The sequence below is a fragment of the Ischnura elegans genome, chromosome 7 (assembly GCF_921293095.1).
Source record: "Ischnura elegans chromosome 7, ioIscEleg1.1, whole genome shotgun sequence".
NCBI lineage: Eukaryota > Metazoa > Arthropoda > Insecta > Odonata > Coenagrionidae > Ischnura > Ischnura elegans.
In genome coordinates, this window is record NC_060252.1 from 92,900,067 (window position 1) to 92,927,560 (window position 27,494).

General features: G+C 38.0%; 1 protein-coding gene across 1 annotated transcript in view; it reads right to left on the reverse strand.

The window, feature by feature from the left end:
- The window catches only part of LOC124162248 (carbonic anhydrase-related protein 10), a 653,815-nt gene that overhangs the window by 624,157 nt on the left and 2,164 nt on the right, over positions 1–27,494 (reverse strand). The gene's annotated exons all lie outside the window — the stretch shown is intronic.

The window sequence follows — 27,494 nt, forward strand, 5'->3', positions numbered from 1 at the left end:
GCCGCGGATAAACACCTTCACGGTGGCCGTATGCCTACAGTAAATACATAAACTCGCCATGCGGAGCGCTTCAGAAGTCAACACGAGCAGACATTCAATTAATTGCATTGACCACCGTTAAAGCGGATGAGATAGCAGTTGCTATTTCAACAGATCCATAGTTTCCTCCAAAGGATACTCCCGACACATCAACTTTAGGTTTTGAATGCCTTGAATTTTTAAAATTGTTTTGAATAAAGGCTCTCGCTGAAAATTCCACCACCTGTTCTGCATTCTTTCGGAAAATCAATTTTGACCGGAACTATTTGTTGATTCACACCAGACCGTTACTTTCTCCTCCACGAGAATTGATGCACTTCGCAATGCCTGGAGTCTATCGTTTCGTGCTCGTGTTATTTTTTTAATTTTGAAATAAAAACTCGTAGAAAATAGCTTTTAGCCTTCCTCCATTCTGAACGATTACATTGACTTTTTCGCTCTACATGAGAAAGGATTTAACACTTTACGTAGTAGAGGTGTAATGTTACTCCACGTGAAATCCTTCGATACGCTATCCGTATTTTTAAAAATCGTAGTTTGCCTAACCTCTTTCATCCTATCTAAAAATCCTATTCTCTTCCATCCTCTTCCTCGTTTACACCACATTCTACCCTATAGCATCGTTTTCAACATCCCCTCTCGTTCTTTATTCGCTCAATCCATACCTTCTCTCTCCTCCGTACCTCATCTAAAATATGCCTCTCCTCACCACTTCTTCGTTCCTTTTCTTCTCCGTCCACTTCACCTTCTCCACTCTTTTCCACACCCACATCTCGAATGCCTCCAGTCTTCCACAAATCTATGCACCAATCTTTTGGATAAAAACGTGATTTTGATCACAAGTCTATATATGTGTATAATACCATTTAATGCCTCAATTACTCTGACTTATATCTCTGACAAAGTTTATTTTACCAAATGGTACTCTTGAGCAAGATCAGTGACATTGTCAATGTGCTCATTAAAATATAATAAAATTCTAGATATTATTTCGGCAATTGATAATTCTCGCTTAGATATATCGCACTTTTAATGGATTTGGGAAACACATTGTACATTTTATACAGCAAACTATTTCATCACTCGATTTCCGTCCCTATTGTAAGAACCACACTATTGGAATATGGTGATTTTTCCCGGCCACTATAGCTGAAGTGGAGTAACTTCTTGAAGCAAATATAGAATACTCATGCTAGCCCCAAGTCTAGCAGTAAGATAAGTTTTATATGTATAAGAATCTGAGCCATTCCCAGTGATTGACTTCAATTGATTCTTTTCAGGTTTCCAACCGGGTTAGGATCTGCATGCTGCAAGCCGATGTCTCGTTGAGAGACTTTCCAAACATCTTCATCATTAGTCCTGAAGATTTTGGGTAAGTCTGACATGGAAACGTCGGCCTACAATGAGCATAGCCTACACCGGCTTGGAAACCTGAGAAGAATTTATTGGAGACGAATACTCTAATTTTTCACAATTTCCAAATTAATGACATATTGAATTTCGGAAAATTTTTTTACGGGAGGAAAACAATTCCCGTGACAAAGCGATGATGGAAATGTTTGAAATTGTTCCAGCAACAATTCATATTTTAATAAGGCCAAAAAATGTAATATATCCCCTTTTTCAGTAATAAAGACGCAAATAACTGAATTATCTACGCATATTTGACGAAAATAGCCCAAGGCATTATGCACGTGCTGCTTGAAACTAACGTCTTTGAAAGAATCTTAGCACACGAATCAAACATGAGAGCCTGAAAAAAGTCATTTCTGAATTCTGAGGTTAATCCAGTAAAACGTAGCCCAATAGTTCAAAATAAAGTCGGGTAATCTGGAAACTTAAAAAGCCCTTCAGGGTGTTACTTCATAATATGTCTACCGATAAATAACTAACACGTAAAGAATCTTGCAAAGCCTCCTATCACCGACAGCATATGGCTCACCAACAGCCGTTGAATGATATAAGATTTGATGATTTCCCGGCGAATAATGTCGTTAAACTCTTCTCGGGATTCCTACATAGTTAAATTCTCCGTATTAGCCAACCGATACTTCCACTGCACAAGCGCTCAACAAACGCCTCCGAATCAAATCCGCTCATCTAAGAGCCCAACAGTGCGAATGCTGTCTGTATCCGGAGCATAAACGCTCGTTTCCAATTCTCCAAGCTTCGGAGGTGAGCATTTATGCTCCGGCTATTGCCAGCTGAGCATATACGCATTGTTAGGCTCTTAGATGAGCGGATTTGATTCGGTGGGCGATTGATGAGCGCTTGCGCAGTGGAGGTATCGTAACGTATGAAGCTCCGACTCGGAGCTGATACTCAGGGCTGCTATAACTCGCAAAAAATATATATAAATAAACATTTCAGATGATCCGCATAGGAGAATATTAATCTATTCACTCCATCCAACAGCAAAAATGTTTTGAAGCGAGTCACCCCAGTGGCAGCTATAGAATGCCTTAAAAGTCATTGGGAGCATACTTCTAATTCGTGTGTACTCTACTGCAGTTATGGGGATAGTATCCCTGGGCGACAAAATGATCGCTCGCACACCAAACTAGAATCGCTTTCCTCACACCCTCATCGGCTGCACGCAGAAGCAGATGGATGACAAAGTGATTTCAATCGCTCCACGGAGCATCGTGATGAAACACAAGGGACTTCGTGGAAATGCTCCTCGATTAAAGCTCATTATCAGTTTCAGGCGGGAGCTTCGGGGGACTGAGTGAGCTGGATATAATTTCCACGGGCGCAGAATAAATGATGTTTTCCAACTTCATCTCGCAAATGCGATTCCTCATGATTAATGTGACCACCCAAAAGTGTTGTCGTTAGCATTTTTTCTAATTTTAAAACTCATTAAACTGCATCTAAGCCAGTAACTATTAAATTCCTATAAAGTAAATACTGCTTTAGTGGCGTATCCGGCAGTATTAACCCTTATCTACACACGCCAGCGGGGATAGCGCAAGTGCATGCTTGCGGATTTTTTGCCGCACTCAAATATTTTTGTTTTTCCTGAATAGACATTAAAATTTTAGGGTAATTTTAACGCATTTGGATAACTTCTAATAATTAGTCCGATCACATTATTGAATAGAATATATACTCAGGTAAACCATAGCCATTGGTTCTGTGCAAATTAGGTACGTCAAATTAATTATGAAGGAGGTTGCCTTTACATCCATTTTTGTTCATGCATTTGTGCATTTGCAGGCTGATTTGTGGAAGGCAATTTAGGTCCATACCAATATACACGTGCTGAGTGGCAGTGAAAATGTAGTCGTAAAAAGTTACATATGGCAAATATGAATGCCGGACTGAGTGAATGCAAGCCAAAAACTTAATTTCATCCCCATTTTTTCCGCGAGTGGACTGGAAAGGACTGCATGAATGGTTACAAACGTGAGATTGAAAAGTGAAGGGCCACAAGGTGTAGTTTTTTTACAGAATTAGCTGTAGTTTTCACCGTACATCTGCGTGTACTATGGGGGGAAAATCTTCACAAATTTCGTGAAGCCACTGTCGCCATATGAAAAAATCAATTCCCCTTATAACGTCATGTTATTCTTCGCCTAAAAATCACAAAAATCTTTAAAAACATCGCATTACTAAGATATTTCCTATGTATGAGTCAGATACGGAATACCTGAGGCTTGTCAGTCCCTAAAGTACCTAATTCATATCCTTACTTGTTGCCCATGGAAAATGTATCAACGCAGGGTGGAACTCCCAAAGACTTGTAGAGGATATTTACTTCTTTATGTTGCAGAGGAAAAAAGGACGTAGAGACATAGGTTGATTTTAAGTGATTCTTTAGATCTTGCCTGTGTGCTAAACAAAGTGCTATCATAATTAAAGAAAGAGAGAGACACGGCCCATGTGAGGAATCTTCTTCAATGAGATTAAACGGAACGCTTCAAGGGTATGAAATCATTATTTGACAAGAGCGATTACACTCGGGGCAGATTTGCCGCAGGTGCTTACACGTCGAAAACAGGGATGCGATGCGACGTGTGTGAATTTCCCCAATCGCGGATTATGCCTAAGAATAATACTCGATTGGAAATTTTCCCATAAAGTGGTGGTGGCGGCGAACATTTTGCCATGATAATTCTTCCTCTTCTTCAAAGAACCTTGGCGGGACAACTTAGTTGGCCACATTATGAGACATGATGGCCTGATGAAAACAATCGTAGAAGGCCAGGTGGAAGGGAAGAATGGTAAGGGACGGCCTCGAATGAATTACATAGGACAGGTAAAAAAGGATGTAAAAGAGAAGAAATACGTTGTTATGAAAATGCTAGTGGACAGGAGAGAGGAATGGAGAGCTGCGTCAAACCAATCTTATTTGCTGACTTCTCGTGATTATGACTTTTTCCTCAACAGTACATTAGACTTCGTAAAATATTACCTGTTGCGACGCGGCCTTTAGAACATACGAGAATTAAACGCATCATGTATGAGACCTCCATCTCTCAGAATGAACTTGCTCGCTGGGCACGTACGCATGATTTCGAGGACACGAACGCCCTCAAACTGCGTGAAAAGAAACACAGGCCACATCAATAATCCCATTGCCCCACTAGCAGCGAGATTTCTTTCGCGAGGAATGGGATTGGAGGCGGGAAGGGCGAGGATGGAGGTGGATAGAAACAGATGAGCAACGCAGAGCGGAGTCTTCGGTCTTTGGACGCCCACCGACCGGCCGCATCGGCGAAACATTAATTATTATCCGTTGCCACCATCCCCCTCCCCTTATCGTACCTTTCCAATTCTCCCCCCCCCCCCCACTCCCCTCCCGCCCTCCGAGGTACAAATGTCCAATGGTACGCATTTGCGAATGTATCGGAGCGTTGCGATTCAGATCAAAGGGACCGGTATCAAACGACTGTTCGCATCACTGGCTTTGCAATTACGTTATCCCCAATACCTATCCTTACCCAACCGCCTCCGTGTCCCGCGATGCTCTGTTTCATAAACGTGACCCCAAAACATTGGCCGACACATTTTCGTGGATTAAGAGACTCATTAGGGTTGTCCGTGGCTATCAAAATTATTCAGGGATCTCTCGCACTTTGGAAGCGACGAGGTTTCGGCTGTGTTCGGGATGAGTCGCGCCAATCGAGTGTCATTTGTTCCAAATATAGGGTAGGAGGTTAACACGATCCACACAATTCGACACAGGCAGATGGCAGCACGCCAGTTTTAGTGCCTGACTCTTAAAGTTGTTTCGGAGAATTGATTGTGGAGATCGCCCTTAAAGTAATGTGCAGGTGTGTGAACATAAAAAAAGAGAAAACGCATGACTTCCAGCCGAAGTTTTCATTTTTATCATGTAATATGACTCGCATAAAACTTAAGGATTCAACATAAATCTTCGGGTTGTACAGACTAAACCATTTTCAACGAATTTTATCGATGACCTATTCCCAAGGAGCATTAAGTGCACTCCCCCGGTGCAGAGCCCGAGAAGAATCTATCAGTCCACTTTTCTTTATTCTGCACTATCCTCTTATGTTCGAAATATGACCAAGGGGACTGCATAGAGGAGGCCCAATTCCATCACACAGAAGGCTGATTTGTGTTGCCACTTCGATCGCATTTAATCGGTTTTCAAAAATATCCACGGCGCGCTGATGAGTGCAATGCGATTCACTTTTTTTTCCAATATTTTGTATTATAATCACTACAATTGCGAGAAATAGCATTGACAAATTATGAATTTGATAGATCAAATCATAATCATCTAAATTTTGTCTTGCCTCCCTAATAATATCTTATTTCCCCGTTAAGCTCGATCAACTTGTCCGTCAGCGACACTATCGACGACTTTTGCAAACTCATTTAAATGTGCGTTGGGTGACAGCACATTTAGAGGCCGACTTGGGGATCCTCTTTTGTAATATTCGTGAATATGACTATTTTCGTCTGGCATTATCTTTGTCATGCATGCAAATAGAGGCCTTTTGATGTTTCTCCTTCCTTCAATGGCTATTTCTATTAGGCCGCCATTGCTGACAGTAGCTCTCATTACATTTGCTCTTCTTTTTTAACCTTTTCAAAAAGGTTTTCCCTCCTATTTTTTTAACTCTTCTTTATTTGTTACATGATCGACCAAACTGATCCAAAGCTTTCTTCTCCAGCATCTAGCCTCAAAAGCCAACCTTCTAGCTCCTTAATTCCCTTGTTTCGATGCCATCTAAAGCTACACTCAGAACGTGTGTTGGCAATATCCCTTTCCTTCTGTTTCGATCTATATTTAACAGCATATCTGAAATATACTGGCCATTTCTACAATTCAAATAATGCTGCTCACAAATACAGCCAATCATCTCTTTCCCCAGTCATGGAAAGCTCTAAAAGGTAGGACACGGGTTCACTTGAATTGTGAAATTTCCTCCACAATTTTAGCCGAGTACGCAGAGGCCAAAAATAGCTATTTCTTATTCTCACCTTGAAGGTATCCAGAACTCACATTAAATACATACTAAGGGCTAAGGGAGGTTGCTCCGTGTGAGGACATTTAGATAGGATAAAAGGGAATGGCTGAAACTGTAAACTGATGAAGGAAGGATAATTCGGGAGAGGATACAGGCCAGGGTAATACGAAAAATGCACCATGTAAACCCTAGTATTACTTTTCCCTCAATAATAAATGCACCTTCAAAAGCACCCCGTACGCGAATCACTCAAATTCCATTCTCACGTCCCGCTATACCACCTTCAGTATATTTACAGCCTTCTCCTTGGAGAGTGACGAGATGCAAGAAGATGAGCTCTTTTTACTTCCCTACGTAGCAGCCCTTTTTCCTTCGATTGTTATTTTTTTGTAATTTTATCCTCCACTTTTTCCGCTATCCCCACTGAATAAAGAAGTCCGTAGGTCTCTTCCCCGGTCCGTTCGTTCGTATTCCATTTGCATAAGCGGCGCCAGTGGGCGACTAAGCGATTTCTCCCATTTAGTGCTCCTCCCGGGGAACAAAACGAGGTTCAGGCCGGGAGGAGGGACAGGGAAATTGATTGCGTTCCCCGCAAATCCCAGATGAAGCAAATAAATGACTCATTTCCGCCGCTTTTATATTTTTTTCATCCACGCCATGACGGATGATTTTCGTGGGATGGAACTCGTAATGCCCGATGATTTCACCGTTACCGTAGGTACCAAACGAATTAAGTTCGTAAAATTAACACTCAAACACCATCATAGGTATATCTTTCGATGATAAAACCTCTTAGATTTTTCTACTAGTCCTTTCAAATACTTTCAAGGTAACAGTTGAATACATGGGCTCGCAAAAATTTGAACCTTGAACAGGAAAATAAATAGAAATATAATAATAATACATAACATAACAATAATAAAGTAAATAATATACTTTTAGATGCATGATACAACATATGATATATGACATGATACATACATGAGATGATACATGATGTATGAAAAACGCAATAAAGGCAAAGACTAACCTACATCATATCAACGTATAAATTAGAAATAAAATGTGTTAATAAAGAATGGAGTTTAAGATAAACGATACCAGTGGCTCATTTTTTCCAGACATTACTTAGTGTTAAGACAGCTTATTGGTTAGTAAAGAGGTTAGCGTAAAGCACATCAGTATGAACAGTAGCCCAACCTTCTCCCCTTTCTCATTGTGAATTTTCCTCTTTAATCCAGCATTAATGCTCATTGCGGCTTTTCCATGAACCCTATTCTCTTACATTCCTTTCCCCGCTTACCCAACGCCTTTCCGTCCAACACCTTCTATCTCTTCTCATTTTTTAAAGGTACATTTAGGCCCTTTACTTCCTCATCTTCTATAGAGGCTTTCTCTTGGCACCCACCATGCTTAGCATTTTCTCGATTCAATGCCTATCCACTCAACTCATTTTAATTTTTCTCCCTACATATCAACATGCCGAACACCAGGAGACTATTCTCTCTCTCCTTACTCAGTGAGCCCGTTTCTTAAATATAGTGGGTTCCATAATCCATATCAGACTCTTCAGAGGCCTTATCATCAAACCTTTATACAACGCGTTGCAACGATCTTATCATCAATTCTAGCAGCCACATTCCTTTGTAAACTCTATTCTCTTCTTAATACCCTCATTTCTACGTCATTTTCCCCTATTGCTCTACCCGCAAAACTATGCTGGTCAATTGGTCGTCAGGTTTGGTGGGAATGTTATAATTTCATGATAATATTTAGTCAATCACCTCATTCATGCGTCTTCCAAAAGGTTTACTTCTATAGTTAATGGTAGAGTTCAACCCAAACCAGACCACTGTCGTGTGGATTTCAAACATTTTTAAATACCATACCAAATACAAGTCTGTTAAATATTGCAAGAGAATATTTTGCGAGAAGCAAACCAGTGAGGAGATGAAGCCTTGAAGTCCTGGTGCTGGCTGCGGACGCTAAAGTTCCAACGGACTGAGAGAATGAGAAAGGATATGTGCTGAATAATAGGAGGAGAAAGAAATCTGAAGTCCACCATGAGCCTAAAAAAGCCCCGGCAGCAAGGTCCAGGTTTTAACACAGAAGCTACGTAAGGAATATATTGGAAGGAAAAATTGAAATAAAAGTACCCAGAGGGAGGCAAAATGTCATACAGCTGGAGCAGTTCTTTGAGACCACATAGAAGAATGGCATTAGGAAACTAAAGGATCTGGCTAGGGAACGGTTGAAATGGTGGGTTTCAGTGCACCAAATTGGTATGGTATTTGGAGGAGACGACTCACAGCTGAGGTCATTTGCGCCATGAGGGAAGGGTATGGAAGAAAGGGTGGAGAGAAACCCAGCGTCGGCATTAACCTGCTCTTAACGGAAGGCGCCGAGGGGACCACGGCTTAAAGTCCCATCCGACGGACGGAGTGTTACGCTTGAAATGTCCTCCACACAACACTCAAGCAGGGATCTGGCATTCTATGAAAATTCTCTGCCACTGCCGGGATTTGAACCCGAGCCCCCCGGGTGGGAAGCCAACACTTTTGCCACCACACCAACCCGATCCCCTTGCACCAAATTTAAGGTTGAAGTACTATTAATGAGTAAAAATATATTTCATTTTATTAACCAGACTCATTGCCAGAGATATCGGAGAATCCTCTCCTTAACTCTCCTCGTTGTGCACATATAATTTCTATTGGAAGTTAACAAGTAGTAAATTCCAATTTGAAGATAAAGGTTGTTATTGGATATGATTGTGACGAAGAGGGAAGATTACTTGACCACTATCCAAATTTATCGAAATCAGAGTAAAAATTAGGGCATCTCCACTAACTACTTCCGCAGTAGACAGTAACTCTGGCTTAGAAGGTTTAACTTGCTTTAGCTTAGAAGGTTTTGATCTTAGCCTTAAGGTCTTGGGCTTCAAGGTGCCGAGCTAAGTCCAGATTAAATGAAACATTTTCAACTTATACGAGTCACAATACTGGACCTGAAATTAGATGTAATATTTTTAATATACCGATGTAGAACGGAGCAGATTCCGACGCTGGCAAAGGGTGTAGATACCATTTGGTACTTCGAAAGCTTATAGTAAGGAAAAGATACAATCCAGAATATCTAACGGTTTCATAGATTCTCCTGACTCCCTTCGCGCACTACCTCTCAGATTAAAATATTTACTGGTCGTTCTTCTATCGTAGCAATAGAATTTCTTTGAAAATTAAAACCATTAGCGGTATTTGTAGTGAGTCGAGTCATTGCTAGAGCCATGTGGAACCATTTTGGAATAAAACATTTTTTTTAGGTCTACCACCCATAACAATGGATCCCCGCCTCTCTGTTGCATACAAGAAATGAAGTGGATTGTCGGGGAGAAGGACTCGGGCGAAATTCGAGATGGAGCCCGCCAACGTTAGTCCGGAAGCGGCGACCGTTTACCGGCTCTGTGCAAGCGAAGTATGTCCGTGAAGTGAGGGAAGTGATCCTGTTGGCGTCAGTCACACAAATGAGTGTCTTCTTTAGGGTTTGGAATCGTTAAATGACTTCCACGACTTTTTGATAAAATTTCATGAAATCTTCTACCCTTTGTGCTTCACCGATCTCAGGAAAGAAATATCGAAAACCCAGTGCTACAGCTGTTTTAATAAGCTGTCAGATAAATACAACTTTATTTCGTCTTTTTAGTTAGAAAGGAAAAATTTTATTCAAACAAACACACAAATTGTGTGACGACGAAAACTCATCCAAGTTGCTTATTGCACAAATATTATGTATTATGTAAAACGTAGGCATATCACTATTCTACTTTTTGAGTTTCCTCATAACTTATATATTTAAAAGTCAAAAATATTGCGATGTCGTGATATTTGAAGCGATATTCAAATACTTATATAGGAAATGATTACCGAACGTTGCAACAATACAAATTTAATATGTCGTCTTAACACAAACGCTCACACGAACAACAGTTCAAAACATCAAAAAACTATACTAATCACCGAAACAAAAACACAAGACGCACAGTAAGACGTACCTATACCGCATCCATTCTTTGGATCTCAAGACACTGTGAAGTAGTTTAATAACCAAATATACCCCAATGCATGGGACAATAGACGTTTGTCCGGAAAAAAGCGCTCCTCAGACAATTGTGCGCAGGAGGACAGCTGAAGGTTCAGTAACAGAGGCGATGTCACTCAGTTAGACATGAGATTTTGTGGAGACGAAATTAGTCATTCTATATGCTGGAATGTACCAAAAATTGGTTTAGAGTTTCTACCTGAAATGGAATGTGTTACTATGGGTGATAATTCGTTGCTGTAGCTCAGCAAAAGTCATACCATATGACATGACGGTCGGACGAAGACAATAGTCCAGAGACAAGTAGATGGTAAGAACGGAAAAGGAATGCCTCGAATGAAATATATGGGACAGGTATAGAAGGATCTGGAAGAGAAGAAACACGTAGGTGTGAAAATATTAGCAGACAGGGGAATTGAGTGGTGAGCTGCGTCAAAGCAATCTTGGGATTGTTGACCAAAGATGATGAGCTCAGAAAACCCTTGACATAAAATCACTTCATTATAAATGGACAACGATATGATGGGACTGTTGAGAAAGCTAAGACTAGTTTTAAAGCCAGAAATAAAAAGAGCCATATTATTTTCGTGAAACTAGAAGATCGATGCTATTTTGATTCATCGACAACGATACGAGAAAAGTGGAACGTTCTAATAAAACCGACGTTCGAAATCAAACTCGCATCCGTTAGAACTCAAACACACCGAAAGCGGACTTGGAGAGAGCAAATATGCATATATATATATAACATAAAAATATCCCAGGTTGGGCAGAAACACAGGACACCAAAAAGTCAAAAAAACACTCACTGAACTAAATTTTCAGTGGTATACATCCACCTTCATCAGAGTTAGGTAGGTTAGAGAGGAGACCTAACTCTGAGGTAGGATTCTCCTACCTAACTCTGAGGAGGGTGGATGTATATCACCGAAAATGTAGTTCAGTGAGTGTTTTTTTATCTTTTTGTGTCCTGTGTTTCTGCCCAACCTGGGATATTTTTATGTTATCTACCTCGTCGAGGAACATTTCGAAGTATATACATACATGTATTTCATGCATAAGTATACCTCAACCAGCCAACACAGGGGGGCATTAAATCGCTCAAAGCCATTCATCCAACCAGCAGCGATCGACCGAGGATAGACAGATGTCTATAATTGCAACTCGAGTGAGACCTCATATAAATTGCGGCCGGGCAATAACTAGCGGCGAACGCAAATTGATGCGGGGAATTTGGTTGTGGCCCAGAGATGGGTCACGTTTTACGCTCCCGTGCGGATTTCGCGAAATGATTCCTTCCGCCGTCGAATTTGTACAACAAACCAGAAAAACCTTTCGGTTGAGATCGCAGGCAAAACAATGACACGCTCCCAATATTTCTCCGGTTCAACGGCGAATTGGGTCACTTCAAAAGCGGGCCTATGATGCCGCCGACTGGAAATATACGAAACTTCTGTGAAATTCAAGGACGGATCAATGCAATGGCAACCCCCATTTAACTTCCTTCATACTGTCAAACGTAACGCTGTAAACCATTTATATCGAGTGTTTTGACTATAATGCCATGGAAAATGAAGGGTATGATCCAAATAAAGCAAACTAGAATATTGCATCAACTTCATATGATGCACATTGAAGTCACGTAGAGTTACCCTGCCAACTGTCAATGAATTCCATAAATTAGACAGGCGACGTTAGATCAAAACATGGAAAAAAAACTTTCCCATTGCAAAAACCCAGTTTAGATTGGTCATGATTAAATTCAAACTGCCAATAATATCAAATCATCGCCATGCTGATATACACTCCAGCTTTTTCTGTGTACTCTACAGGCTGAAATTTTTCTCTGCAATTTTTACCCAAAAACACACAATATTGAAGCACATGTTTTCTTGAACCCAAGTTTCTTTTCTTATTCGCCTGATTTCCTAAATTCATTGATAATTAATAGAAATCCATCGCACTGACTTGGGGCTTATTTTTTCTTTCTTATCTATGACATCTATCAAGATGAGGTGTTGGCAAAGTAGTTTCAAGCTACTGACAAATTTCGACAAAATATTTTCAACCGATATGTAGCAAATTTTCTTTAAAACTAAAAGGACTTCATATTTACAAGATAAAAACTCATACCATATCCTGTTCTACCCGCAATTCTACTACTCCCGTTTGTAATCAGCGGAATCGCTTTTGTAAATTGAAGAAAAATAAAACAATTACCTACCTTAAACGCCGAGTTAAAGCAATTATTTCAAATACTTCACATTTGAATTTTGCACGTACTGGTGAAGTATCAACTTACAAGTCTCTAGAACATTGATGCATTATTAAAAGCCCTTATATTTTTTTCTTCATCGTGATATTTTGAATGGTTAGTTATCAGCGACGCTGTAAAAATATATGCCTTTTAAAAGATTTCACTCTATCATCTGAATCGGTATTACCACCAAGCACCTCTTGCTGTTTGATATTTTTTTAGCACCAGTTATATTAATAAAACTTTTATTATAGTGGTGGTTTTTGGAACTTTTGTAAATTTAAAATTTTAAGGTTGCGCCCAGATGTTATTCTGGCAAAGAAATTCCTAGCCGACTGTCCATGATTTGACTGAAAATGCCACTTTTCGGCAGCATTCTCTCAGGCACATGTGAATTGGAAGAAAGGGGATTGAAATTTCACATTCCTCTTTTATATATATTTCTTGATTTACGGCGAGATAAACACAATTTGAAAATGCTAATCAAGTCGTTTTTTGAAACGTCACGTCAGCGGGAATAAAGCCAAGAACTTGGTGCAGATGCCTAGAAAAGTTTTAAATTCTTACCTCAACTTTAGTTTGTGTCGATATAGGAATTTTTCCTTCAACATTCGGCTATCTCTCATAACCTGCGCTTTATCATGAATTTTCCTCATGTTTCACATTTATCGGTGCTTCCGGAGCTTTCCGCCACCTAACTGTTAAAATTGGCCATAATATTTTTAAAATACCTGAGTAATTTTTTTCAATGCAGAGGGTACATCCCAATTGTGCAAAGAGCATTGGATGGTCCGTTGTGGGTTCCTTTGACTTCAGGAAATTGAAGAAAAATAACAAACTCTCTTGTAGTAAACGAAATTGTAGAGCCATGATAAAATATAAAACACCAGTAGTAATTGCAACACTATAATACACAACTCCGCAGAGGACCATGGTTTCGGCAGTTTTAGGTCATTCTCAATTCCTCAATGTTTGGAAATACAAATGCGAGGAAATAACTATTGGCTTTTTATATTTTAGCATGTATATATTGCATTTCTGCCACGTCCGGCCTGAACCGATTTCATAAAACTGAAGACATTCACTATCAAACTTAACAGGAGTAATGTAAAATCGTAACATCTTTCCGTCTCTTGTGTTGAGTTTCATTTCATTTCGTGGAAAGTGTTAAAGGAAGGACTAGGAAGAATTATTGGGAGAAATCATTAAGGATTGTTTGAGAACATTTAAAAAATGAAATATTAGCCGACAGCAGAGGTAGTGCTATTTATAACCAATCTTAAATAAATTAATCTCAAATAGCTTTTTATGAGACTTAATTTATAGGTAGTTTGCCATGGGGAGATGGATATTCCAGAGAGATATTCCATTCGAGAATCATGAAGCAAAACTGAAAATTTGTAATATATCTCTCAAATCGGCCATGGAAAGAAAGTACGAAAGAAGGCGTTTAATTTTCTAGAGTGAACGCTTGAAGTACGGTTCCGTCAAAATAAGTCTGTGTGGCTACAAAACATTTCAATGGTATAAGTATGATTTGAATTTGGATTTTGAGTGCTTATGAACGAGGAAACCAACGTTTCTGGGTGACGTGAACCATTCACACTTTTGAAAGTGAATAGAGATATGTGCCAGTGAATAGGGATAAATAGAAGAAGACGGACGACCCAACCATTGAATCTCTAGGTACTTGATATAATGATTTAGTGCGCTTTAAGAGCACTCCGGATAAACCGTGAAACAACCCATGACATTACATTAAATTTGTAATAAACTTTGTTTAATATAATAATTTAACTGGTTAGGTAGAACATTAGATAAACATGGACACGGCAGTAAGGATGCAGGAAAGGCACCATCGTTAGAATAAGTATGCATGCAAAGAAAAACATTTACTGGAAGAAGTGATATAGGTATTGGTAAATATAATAAAAGACAAGAGCTTAATAATGCTAAAAATCGTACCACTTCAACTGCGTAGGCAGTGTAGAATAAGAGTGAGAATATACTGAGGCATTCTGGATGCGTCAATTGAGGAAAATAACGAAAGTGAGATTAACGGAGAGGAAACTGAATGAGAATCATGTGTTTACGAATACGGTAACTGAGGAGAGAAAATACATGCGGAGATGAATATCTGCTGAGGTTTGGATGGATCGTTTATCGAAGAGAGGCTGAAAACCTTGATAGAGGCTGTTCGTGCACAAAGAATAATGATTTAATTATTTTTACACTTTGATTTTACAGCTGATAATAACAAGAGAAGGAGCTCTAGGTGGTTTCCAAGGTCATAAAGCCAGAACTGTGCCACCATCAAGTAACAAAAATGTATGCCAAAATACAAATAATGCAGTAAATATTACAAGTGTTTTAAAGAAATGACATCAAAATAAATAAATATTACATAAGTGTTTTAAATAAACAACATCTAAATAAACGGCAAAATCATTTCTTGAGAGAAAAGCCAATCTTTGGCAAATCTTAACATTATATTTAAGAATCTATTTTTTTAATTTCAGCGGGCAGTAAATTAAATATCTTTGGCCCCACATAGAGAAAGCAGCGTTTATATAATGTTAACCTTTGTCTGTTTGCTACAACGAATGACTCGCACCTTAAATTATGTTTACGAATATCAGATACACTCGGCATATTACCACTGGCATAAAACAATTTTAAGACTTTTAATAAATACATAGGCCTTAGTGGCAACAATTTTAATGCCACGAACAACGGAAATGAGTGTTCATAAGAAATTTTTGACGATATTACCCGAATTATTACTAAATAAGGGAATAAGAAGAAATTAGGAAGAGTAGAATTTCTTTTAAACTAAATATATCACGACTGATGGATAGGATACGGAGAGGGAGGTAAGTAAGCTCATGTGGATCTGTTGTATGAAATATGGATGGAAAATAAAGAGAAGTTAAACTTTCTCTTTGGTTTCGATCGAATCATATTATACTGGTAGTTTGGTTAGTTAAATGGTAAATTACCCATTTGCGATGCTTCCTGGATATGGTTGTATTTGGGATAGGTTGCAGCTTATATTTCCTTAGTATAATATTCTACGCCACGTATTTTATATTACATCAGCCCGTGATGGAAGCAACCTGTATTTATTTAAATTTCTATATCATGCAATCGAAGGTTATTCCCAAGAGATCAGTCATCCATTCATCCACAAGGTTAATTAAATAGTAAGGGTAATTAGATTAAGGTAATACAAATCTTATATTTACAGGTTAATTTTTTGAGCCGACCTAAGCACCATTTTCAACTCGTTCACGTGTTATTCCTTCAAATACAACATTTTTTTCCTTAGAAGTAAAAACACAGCCCAAAAACACACTCCAATGTTTTATTTTTATTACGGTTTTTACCCGTTTTTTGACACAAAGGTATAGAAATTAAGAAACAAAAGAATAATTTTCACAATCTGAGACGAGTTTACCCAAATACCTCGCATAAAAATTTAAAATTTGAATTACAATTTCAAAACAATGCAGCGTGAGAAGCCTATTTTTAAATTTGATTAAGTACTATTAGACGAGGTGGTTTCAAATTTTCATGACGATAACATATTTCATTGCTCACTGCAATGTTCTTTACGCCCAAAGGGGCAGAGACTGACTTATAAACACGATTCTTGATTTAAGTGAGTTAAAGGATTTTAGCGGCTGTAGGATCTCAACGACCAAGCGAAGACAGCCCTTCTGTGAATCACACTACCATTGGACTTGTATTTGGGCCTGTTGTTAAACTATGATAGGAAGCTTTGTTTTTCACAAATCTGGATGGGGATGTTGGCATATAAAATTGAAGACTGAACTGCAAACGCAGTTGCAAAGGTCAAAGTTGATTGCTCAGCAGCTAATTGCTCCTAGGAAGAAATGAAACTAATTATGGCCACGCCAATGATGAAAACAGTTATATCTGGCGTGTTGCAACAAATGAAGCAGTATTTCCCACGAGCTGGCCCTTAATTAAATGGTAACTGACCTTGCACACTTCAATACCTAGTTGACTCCCTCTGTGATCAAACCCGAAGGTTGGTTTGAAGGTTCCCTTCAATAGTTGAGGGTAGAGTTCATGTCTCATGGGCAGTGGCGATCCAATGGGGGGGCTATAGCTCTCCCCCTGGGCTACCCAGTTTACACAAGATAAAATACTCATATTTTTCGGTCCCCCATTACTGATGGGAGATAACCCCTCAAGCCCCACCCCCCCATGTCCTTATCCTATATCCGCCACTGCACATAGTTATGACTTTTACACATTCAGTTCCTTGCCTGAGGCCACTTCGAACTTCAAAGATTTTTACTCTCGATAAACGCAGGGATTTGAATCCGGGTCCCTTGGATCAACAGACAAGATCTCTACTCACGGTACTACGCTCCCAGTTCATAAGATAATCGCTTGTAAAATCAATAGGTTAAGTGTCAACATCTACACACTGCCCCGCAAGCCGCCTAATGTGCCGTGTGGCAGGGGATGTTATGATACCAGCAATTTGCATATAAAAATAAAATGCTCAAGCAAGATTACTACAAGCATTCATTTAAGTCCTTAATGGTTCGGGGGAAATACGAATACCCATATCTATACGTTCGGCAAAATATCTCTCTTAATTTATCGCTCCTCTCGGACCTGGAAATATAGTGGGGCTATAATGTGATGTTCTTAGAGTCGCTCTTAAAGATATCAATTCTCAATTGCTAAAGCAATCTAAGATTAGTACGCACCCTCCGAGGGTCGTGCGATTTGCTAGGTGATTATGCTGGGAGAAGGTTTGCTTCACCCAGTCTAGAGTCCCCGTTCCTAGAGTCTAATCGGTGGAGAGATGGTGACTCTAGTGAAGGCGGTGGAGGGTGTTGCCTCAGAGAGAGCGGTGGCTTCCGCAAGAATCGGGCGCCGAAGCGGCCAAAGAAGATTCCCGGGACGAGAGGGAGCAGAGGCTGGCGCAGCCGACCGCGGCGAAGTCGGCTTAGCCGAAGGACCATTCGCCCTCGGTCGCCCGGTGGCCGTGGTCTACCCCCGCCCATCCTGGAATGGTGGAAAACTAAGACTCACTACGAAAATTGCTGATTTATTTGAGCCAGTAAGTAACTTTGACTATAGGCTCTTGTTTTATCCATCACTACTTTTAAATTAAAATTTCATTAATTTATCACCAACAAATAAATATTTTTTTAAATAGCTTTCGTCGCTCATCAATCATAATCTATATCAAGTATACCTGAAAGGTTGCAAGCGATGATGCTGAATAACTCGAGAACTAGCTCTGAATTACATGATAACTGACCTTGCACACTTCAATAGTTGACTTCCTCTATGATAAAACCTGAAGGTTGGTTTGAATGGTTAAAGATAGAGTTGATGCCTCATAATTCAATCTCTGAAGATTGCCTTGGCGTAGCTCTCCACTCAATTCTCATATGGCCTTATCTTTTAACAAAAACCTTATTCAGCTGTTTTACATCCATCACAAGCTGCTTCATTTATCTTATTTTAGGCCTTCCATTGTCGGTATTGTATTCACTTAGATTCGGCTTCAACGGTTGTTCGCGCCGTAATATCGAGTAAATGTGCCCTTCTCGTCTTCTCCCTATGGTTTCCAGGGCACTTAACTTCACTCCCACCATTCTTAAAATTTTCACATTGCTCACAAGATCTATCCATATCATATTTATCAGAGGCGGATCTAGGATTTGAGGACGGACAGGCAAACGATCTTCTCTTACTTAATATTATAAACAAGATATAACAATTAATGTACGAAATGTTCTCTTTATTTTAATATGAAAGTTATTAATATGAATGTAAATGATTGTGGCTCCGTACTACATAAAACAAAACGAGCGGATTGATAATCGTATTAATTTTTTTCTATTCTTCAAGCGTCTGGGGGTGGGTCGCGTGCCCCCTGCCTTTCCACCTCTTAAATCCGCTTATAATATTCATCATCCATTCGTAATAGCGCATTTCGAAGCCTTGTTAGTTGCTGTAAAAACTAAATCTTTCCTACATGCTCTGGTATCTCAAATACCAGTGGACTCTCTAGATCCGTGCTTTACCTTTACCCTTCTTCTTTTTATGTTCTACGGTGATTTCCGGAAAGGTTGAAGTTGAGAGCGTTCTGCAGCGATCTGACAAGTTACATTGGAATTCCGCAATTATGTAAGCAGTATGAGCGAACTTGAGGAAAAAATTACCGTTCAAGGCACATCAAAACAGCGTGGATTATTATGCATTATGCACTCAAAACAAGTTGTGCATTCAAAAAAGCAGGATAAAATAAATTAGACAAAGCAGAGACACGTTTGAGAAATAAAATTGTAGCAGGCATTATAAGCGGTAAATTAAATCAACTTAATAATTGTGAGAACTAATGAACGCCATTTTGCAATAAAACTGAGATTATATAAACAAAGTCATCAAGTAATTAATGTAAAAGCCTAAGGCATACATTGAAGTACGGAGTAGCTACGAATATCGATACTGAATACCAATATTAAATGCCTTTATTTCGTGTAATAAAATGTATATCGTTAGGAGCATTGGTAAATAATTCGTCAAAAATATCTCATACCAAATTCATTATGCGACACGCGCAAAAAAAGTTGTTGCGGTCTAAAGGGAAAGATAAAAAGATCTTTATCCCGGCCTTGCTGTTATTTAACAGCTAAACTTACGGATTACTTATACGATATCACCGATCGTTGTGAATAATGTGTATCACTAATGCTTCAACTGACGACGCATCTACCGTCATCAGGATGAATGAATTTTTAATTTACCTCAATACCAATGGACGAGTCTTCCGTAGTAACGTTGGTGATATATAAATATTTGAACCGATAAAAATCCCGATAGGACTTCACGCAAATAATTCGCGGGAAAAGAATTACATCATATGTTACACTAACATATTTTAACCACCCCATCAATGGTTGCGTTTCCAATCATCCATACTGGTTTATTTAAAGTTTTAATTCCATGCAGATAAAACAGATATAAGTCGGCGAAGAAAAATGTTTTCCCAAACAAGTTAAACCACATAAATTGCTGAATGATCAATCGATTAATCAATTTTTCTTTACGAGGAGTTTTTTTTTCGGAAAAAGGCGTGAAATTGCTATATCCTTTGAAGGAGCTCGAAGCATGATTTTCAGTTGATTATTTTCTCCTCCATGCATTGATTCTTACCGTGAGATAGATGAATCCGCTATCGGTGAAACAATATTCATTTCTATATGATATCTTTATATTAATTTAACGGTATTCTTGTAAAGATGTAAGGAAACATAGAAATCACTGAAACTGAATTGAAATGAGTAACCCAGATCTTTTGCAATTACTTCTGATAGCGTTCAATGCGGACTACAAGATGATGGATTCTCACGTATTCCCTGATTAAAAAATAAATAAATGAAATACGATAGTTCAATTCAAGCTAGATGAAGTATTCAAATTTTATGAAAACCAATATATTATAATTATCTTCAAACAAAAATGGACAAATGATTAACAGCAGGAACTAATTCGTAATAATTCGACTAAATTTGAGTATTTCACAAAAGAAGTAAACTTAATTTCTTATTTAAGAATGCCAAGGATGGGGAAATTAGAAACAAGCACCAACAAATAAACTTGGAGGTCCAAAAATGATACTAAACGACAATAATAGTGAAAAATAACAACTTTTATATGGAAAGACAGTAAAATTGGTTACTTATCATTTCAACTTAAAATCATTATATACATTTGACCTATTGTAGGCACTCTCCTCGCTATCGTTAACATGCTATTCCTTAACATGACATTTTGTGGTCTATAACATATGCCTAGGTCTATAACATAAATGAGAATTTGTGACATATTTAAAAATTTAAATTTTTTAACGGATATATTCAATAACATTGAATATATTTTGGGTGCGTGTGGTTTGCAGTAAATTAATCCTCTAGCTGAGTTCTTGTTCAACCATTTAAAGATAAATTGGATAAAATAAGTTCTTTGGGCAACATATAACTACACATAGGTATCAAAGTAGTATGTATAGGGGAGTATGGTAGCCTAGTAGATCGAGCACTTGACTTCCAATCAAAGGGTCCCGAGCTCAAACCCCAGTGGAAGCCTTCGGACCCGGGGATCCGGATTACCCTCACCTCCCCCCCTCCCCCGAAAAAAAAACAATTTTCCCATCATAAAAGAAAACAAAATATTGAAAAATCATAAATTAATGAAAGATTTCTTTGACAAATGAAGTTTTTTCATTATGAAAAGTGTTAAAATTAGTTTAAAACCGTCTACTTAGTACCATGTTTCCCCCCGGTTTCGGACCCCCTCCCGAACGAAATTCCAGGCTACCCCACGGGCCCAAGGAAGGGAACCATCCCCCTCAACCCCGAGTGTATGATATTCATAAGACGAGTGTGGAGTAAGCTCGACCACTTAAAATGAACCTTCTATATCTACATACTATCCCGCAATCGCCATCAGTAGGCGTGTGGAGAAGGAGTTAGGACACCAGTCATTTACAAATAAAAAGGAAAAACCCTCACAAAGCTCCGCCTATTTATTGAAGTCCCTTACTGTTCGGGGGAAAAATGAGTTTCCACACCTATCCGTTCGGCAAAATATACCATTTAATTTTTCGTTTCTGTCGGACCTGGAAATGTAGTAGGGCTCTAATACTATGTTTTCCAATGTCACTGTTAAAGAAAACTATTCCGAATTGCTCAAGTAATCTAAGCCTAACGCGCAGCCTCCGAAACACTAGCGGCTCCCAGCCTAATTTGTTTAACATCTGTGTAACATTTTCTATACGCTCGTATCATTTTTTTTACGAAGGGCGCAGTCTTCCTTTGTATTTTATTAAGTTTGTGTATTAAGTCATTATGCACAGGATCCCATATGCGCGCTATATAGTCAATGTGTGGCCGGACGACTGCGAAATAGCACCGCTCTTTTAAAAGTAACCGAGGTAGGCGAGATGTAGTGAAATGATATCCTGATTCAACGAAAAATATTACTTAAAAATTTATCTCTCTTTTACATTTTTAATCCGAAAATCTTCCCACAGCACTCTTGATTCGTTAACACACAACCTTAGGGTTTTGCCAATGAGTGAGCGAATATTAGGTACAAAATGATAGTGTGCATAAGATATACGCATGAAAATGACCTCGTTCTACAATTCAAAAGCCTCGAATGCGCATTTTAATGCCTCTGAGTCAACACGCAGAGCGGGAGGACAAATGATTTTCACGTGGAATCACGCGACGGCTGCTGCCTCTCTCAACAGGTCAAGAGGCGTGCCAGCCAAAGATTTCAATTTCCATCTGTTCGCAGATTTTTTCGACTCCCCCGCGCTCTTCCCCGCTCCCTCCGTTTGCACAGACGCCCTCTTGCTCTGCTACACACCGCAAGCGCCGTTCTGTTTAATTAAGAGTGCTCTCTCTTCTCTCTGCGTATTTTTTCAACGGGCCCCTTGTATGTGCCATTCAGCCCTTCGCGATCCCCTGAAGGGCGCCTCCGACCCCCCCCTAATTGCTGCCCACATGGATTCCCCCAGCTTCACCCCCCGACATGTTCGCATAAACACGTTTCTTCTGTTTGTTCATACCGACATGAAAGAATAGAATGGAAGAGAGGAATGGATCGATGAAAAAATATAGAGGTGAATCACAGAAGGTGTAGATTTTAGTCCTGAATGGATGAAGCTTCATTTCATATCCTATCGAACAGAAAGAAGAATTTTTATGGACTTTCGGAACGAAATGACAGCATTTGAAGACCGTAGTTTCAAGTACTCTTTCTAATTAAACCTTTTTCAATACCAGAGAAATACTAAAAGGTAATAAAAATTGATGCGACCTGGTCTGACGGGGTGAAAAGCTTTAACTGCATGCTGTGAAATAGTTTGAAAGATTTGTGAAAACTGAAAACGTTGATGTTTTTTGGCATAAAAAAATTTATTGCTGATGTTTTAATAAATTAGTTTGGTATAAATTCAGATACATAAGAACACCAGAGGTTCACTATTCCATTAAAAATTAATTATTTTTTGAAAAAAAACGAAATAGAACCATTCTATTCTACTACTCTCAAGGAAAGGAAAATTTATTTAGGGAAAAACTTAAAATAAAACAACGATAGAAATGATTTAAAGTATCATCTTTTACGATTAAAAGCTTCGGTGTCATCTTTTCGAAGAAATGTTAATTATTCAATCGTGGAGCCTTGAGAATATTTTCTATGAATTGCAAAAGAATTCTCCTGCTAAAAATACATGCCGCTGAAAATGTAATCTACAACACAACTATAATTTTATGACGAATGTAGGAGAGTTCTATCTATCTATCTAGAGAATCTATATTTATAATTTTAATAAACTTAATTTTTAAAAAACGAATTCTTTATGGTGGGCAATTTTGATGTCGATTTTTCCACTCCAATAGTTTTTTGCAAATTATAAACATTTTTGCGAAGCAGTAATGCAATACTTAGTTTGAATATGCAAGGCTCCAAATAGTGTAATGTAATAAAGCGCGCAACTGTATTCTCACGAAAAAATGACCAAAGATTTCAAAAACTTCACTTAAATGCAGTAAAGAGATATGAGAAACGTATCCTACAGAGACACAAAAAGAGACTACTAAGAAACATATATCCAGAAGCATAGGAAGCATAAACTACAGCAAGCTAACGATCGCAAAAGAATCCGTATACATGATTCCTCTTTTCATTGCATTTAAATACCTGTACCAACCGATATAAGGGCTATTCTGTCTTTTTAAGGAATAGGTATATACAGACTTACAACTACTAGGTTCCAAAAGTATCCTTTACATATTCTCACTTAGTCCACGATTATACTTTTATTCTTAAGCATGAATGCTTATACAAGTGTGTCCTCCACATAGAATTTTACTATAGGCGTATTTACCGATGAAACTGCACAACCTATAATGACTCGGCCAATAACAACTTCAATATATTCATCGACACTCAACAATATCGCAAACGTTTTCAAAGTTAATGAACCAAGTATTTCACCACTAACTCATGTATTTTAGAAGGATGTGGTAATAAAATCGATCAAAAAAATTTTTGCGAAAGCAAAAAAAAACGCTTTACGCTGCCGAGTAGCACGGGTCCGTGGCCGCAAGGGGGTCTGGGCGGTTGGCGGGGGCGGTCGAGGCAGCGACCGCGGAACATCCACGCGGCCTGGGTCAACGGGAAGATCAGGTGTCACACACGGACTTGCTCAGCCGAGTGAGCAGACGGCCTCTCTCACTCAAACAGCATAAAGCGAAAGGCACCGCGAGCGAGTTACTGTGAGCGAAGGCATTACTGAGGGGAAAACGAGCATGCATTGAAAACACGATGCACGGATGAGCTAAAGGGAGCAAATTGATGAATCGAATAGTATATTATTCTAGATATTCTTTACAGATCAAATTCAGATTAGAAAAATTGAGTCATTATTTAAAGTATAAGTAAAATTATATCAGACTTTCAAAAGAATGTCCAAAAAATACTTTTTAAAATGACCCAGCAACTAATAGATAAAACTAATTATATAACTTATAGCAATACAAGAAATTTATTGTGCGATAACTCCCAGTAAAATGCAGGGCCAGTAACGTAGGTTTGGCTTTATCTAGTGCTGAATATTTCAGAGAAACTAAGAATTGAAATTCACTGAAGTTTGGAAATAATTATTTCTCGATATGTAAGGAGTGGCAAAAATGTTTTCTTTTAAGTTACGTTTTTAACTCTTGCGATGAGATACTAAGACATCTGTATTATATTCATTGGAATAATTTGATTAGTAAATGAGAAATCCGTATATTTGTATGAATGTATTTACCGACTACAGCAAAAAGTCACCTTATGGAAACGAAGAGGGCGTGTGCGTTAACTTAAAGTCTGAATTCCTTACCTTCCAATATTATCAGATTTTTATACATTACTAGAAGATCGGAAAATTGTCTTTAGTTTAATTTATTCATATATTTATCTTTTAGACCTATAAAATTAATGATGAAACTGAAAATGTTCATTAAAAAAAACGAATGATAAAACCTACGTCGGCCATGAATTATCTAACCAAAATCTAAAACCTACTAAAAGGTAATATTACGGATTGCATTCTTGTTACTTTACACACATCATTAGGCTGGTAGAAATTTTTCATTAAAGCTTATACCAAAAATCAGTCATCAAGTTTGTTGCTCTCATTTAACGCCAAGTGACAAAATCTAAATGAACGGTTAACAGTTGAGTTCAACAGGTCAAGAGTTGTTTCACGCGGAAAATTGAATAAACTATAGAACCGAAGTGAACATGTAAATACGAACGTTCTATGTCAACATTAAAAGATAAATTACAACGATATCGCTTAAGAATTGCTTTTATTTTATTCGAACTCCTCGTCCACGCGGAAAATTTTGATAAAGTGTTTTGAATTCACTTTCACAAATCCAGCCCATATAATCTCAGTTAACTAAAGAAGAAACAAAAAATTTGAAGTTTTTTTTTTCTTTTTTTTAATTATTCACATAAGCTTTCCACAGCCTAAACTTCGGAAACGATAATACCAAGTACTTGATTATAGTTAATTTCTGACAACTTCGATACAAAGAATATTAAATTTTCCTTATCGTTTATATATTCCACATTGGAAATGATATAGGTAATACATTTCACAATATTCTCATCGTCCTATTTCATTTTTTCCAAACTTCATTGGTGTCATTAATTTTCCCGGTAACTTACGTGAAGTGTATCACCGCTGTAGCCAACCCACCGAGGGCTTTCTCGCACGATTAGCCAGATACACGAGGAATTAAAACAGACCGTTCCAAAAGGTAATTATTCAAGAGAGTAATTTACAAATTCCATTTCAGTATGAAGCTTCTTAAAATTATTCGTCATTGTGAACATTTTGCAATAGAGAAATCCATATTTATAAAAGAACAAAGTCCATAGGAATGTATAGCCAAAGGGCGGAGTATGTTCAGGATAAAAAAAACACGAGTACTAGAATTGGAGTATATTTTTTTATCATCTAATATTGAACGTTATATAATTGATATTATTTTGCATCTAAACTTAATGAAAAATAATTTTGATTGAATAAATTTGAAAGTCAATAACATTAGCATAACTTGATGACTCCTGACCTTCAATTAAAAATCCAACAAAAAGTTACTGCTGTAAGAGGAAAAAATAAGTTATGAAATGTAGCCGCTCATTAAATAAAATTTTTAATTTAAGGAGAATTAATGGTGTATGGGGACTCTTTTTTGTTAAATTTCGTAAATTGTAAAGATAGTTAATTATTAATAAACTACTGGTACAATAGAGTCTCTGAAACTGAAAGGCGATCTTGTAGGACAAGAGATATTTTTTGCAACTGCAAGTGACTCGTAAATGATGGATTCAGATATTATTTATCAAAATTCTTGATAATCGTGAGCGTAGAATAAAAGTAAATGTAAATCCGTTGGGTAAGTACCAAGATTAGCTCTGCAGTTTCACTCAACTCACACACTCAACCAGATGCTTGTAACATAATGTACTCCCTTATTTTCGAAATTTGAATTTATTTTTATAATTGATAATATAATTAAAAGTCCTGTACAATTAAAAGGCATAAATTCCGTAGTGATTTTTCTTTTCTTTCTCCTTCCTTCCACTAACGTAAAGTCATAAAAATTAGCTTAAGTTTAGCAAGGATTCGTGCGATGGAATAATATTTCTCTTGGTATATGGGGCGTATAAAATCAAATACAAAACAAGGAAATAGTTAAAATCCGTTGGGATTTTTATCTATTTCCTCGTCCTAACAGTTAAAAATCCGCCTCGTGAAGAATTAAACACTCTATGGTTCTTTGTCGTTTAGATTTTGACTCTCAGAGTAATTTATCATATTATCCGAAATAAAAAGGAGAAATAATATGTTTACTAGTCACGCAAACCTTAGGAATTTGACGATAGGCACAAGGTGATAGAATAATCGATTATTTTTGTCCCAAAAATGGGAAGTACAGAGTTAGATAAAAATGAACCAGTACGTCGCACCAAAGACTAAAGTTATGATTACTGTATTCCTGATGGAAGAATAGAAACCGGTAAAACAGCCATTTTAAATAAAAATTCGAGTCAGGTATAAAAGACAATAACGAATAGGCACTACAAATAGGAGTAATTTCGCAAGGGATGACTATGAGGAACAGAAAAAAGTCTCAAGTATCTATTAGTCAATTTTAAATAAACTTATTCTGGAGCTGATTTTAAAGCCCAAGCAACTATCAGTTATTAAATAATAATAATGACAAGAATCAAATTAAAATATTTTTATAGGTCCGATTGATATTTACTTGTAGCAATTATGGTGGCAAGTATTTTAGGAAAACTAGATTTATGACGTAAAAACCAAGGAAATGGGCTCGAAAAATACGTAGATGTAGACGACGCGACGGTTGTGATCAAGGGGAGACCGAATCGCTCGCGCGGGAGCCTGCAGCCATTCGACCATCAAGGTTTCTCCCCGCTCCATTCAATGCCTTACCCATTAAGAACCTTAATATTACACATATTCTCGACAAGCACTTGTAGTTTAAGGAATTTTGAAC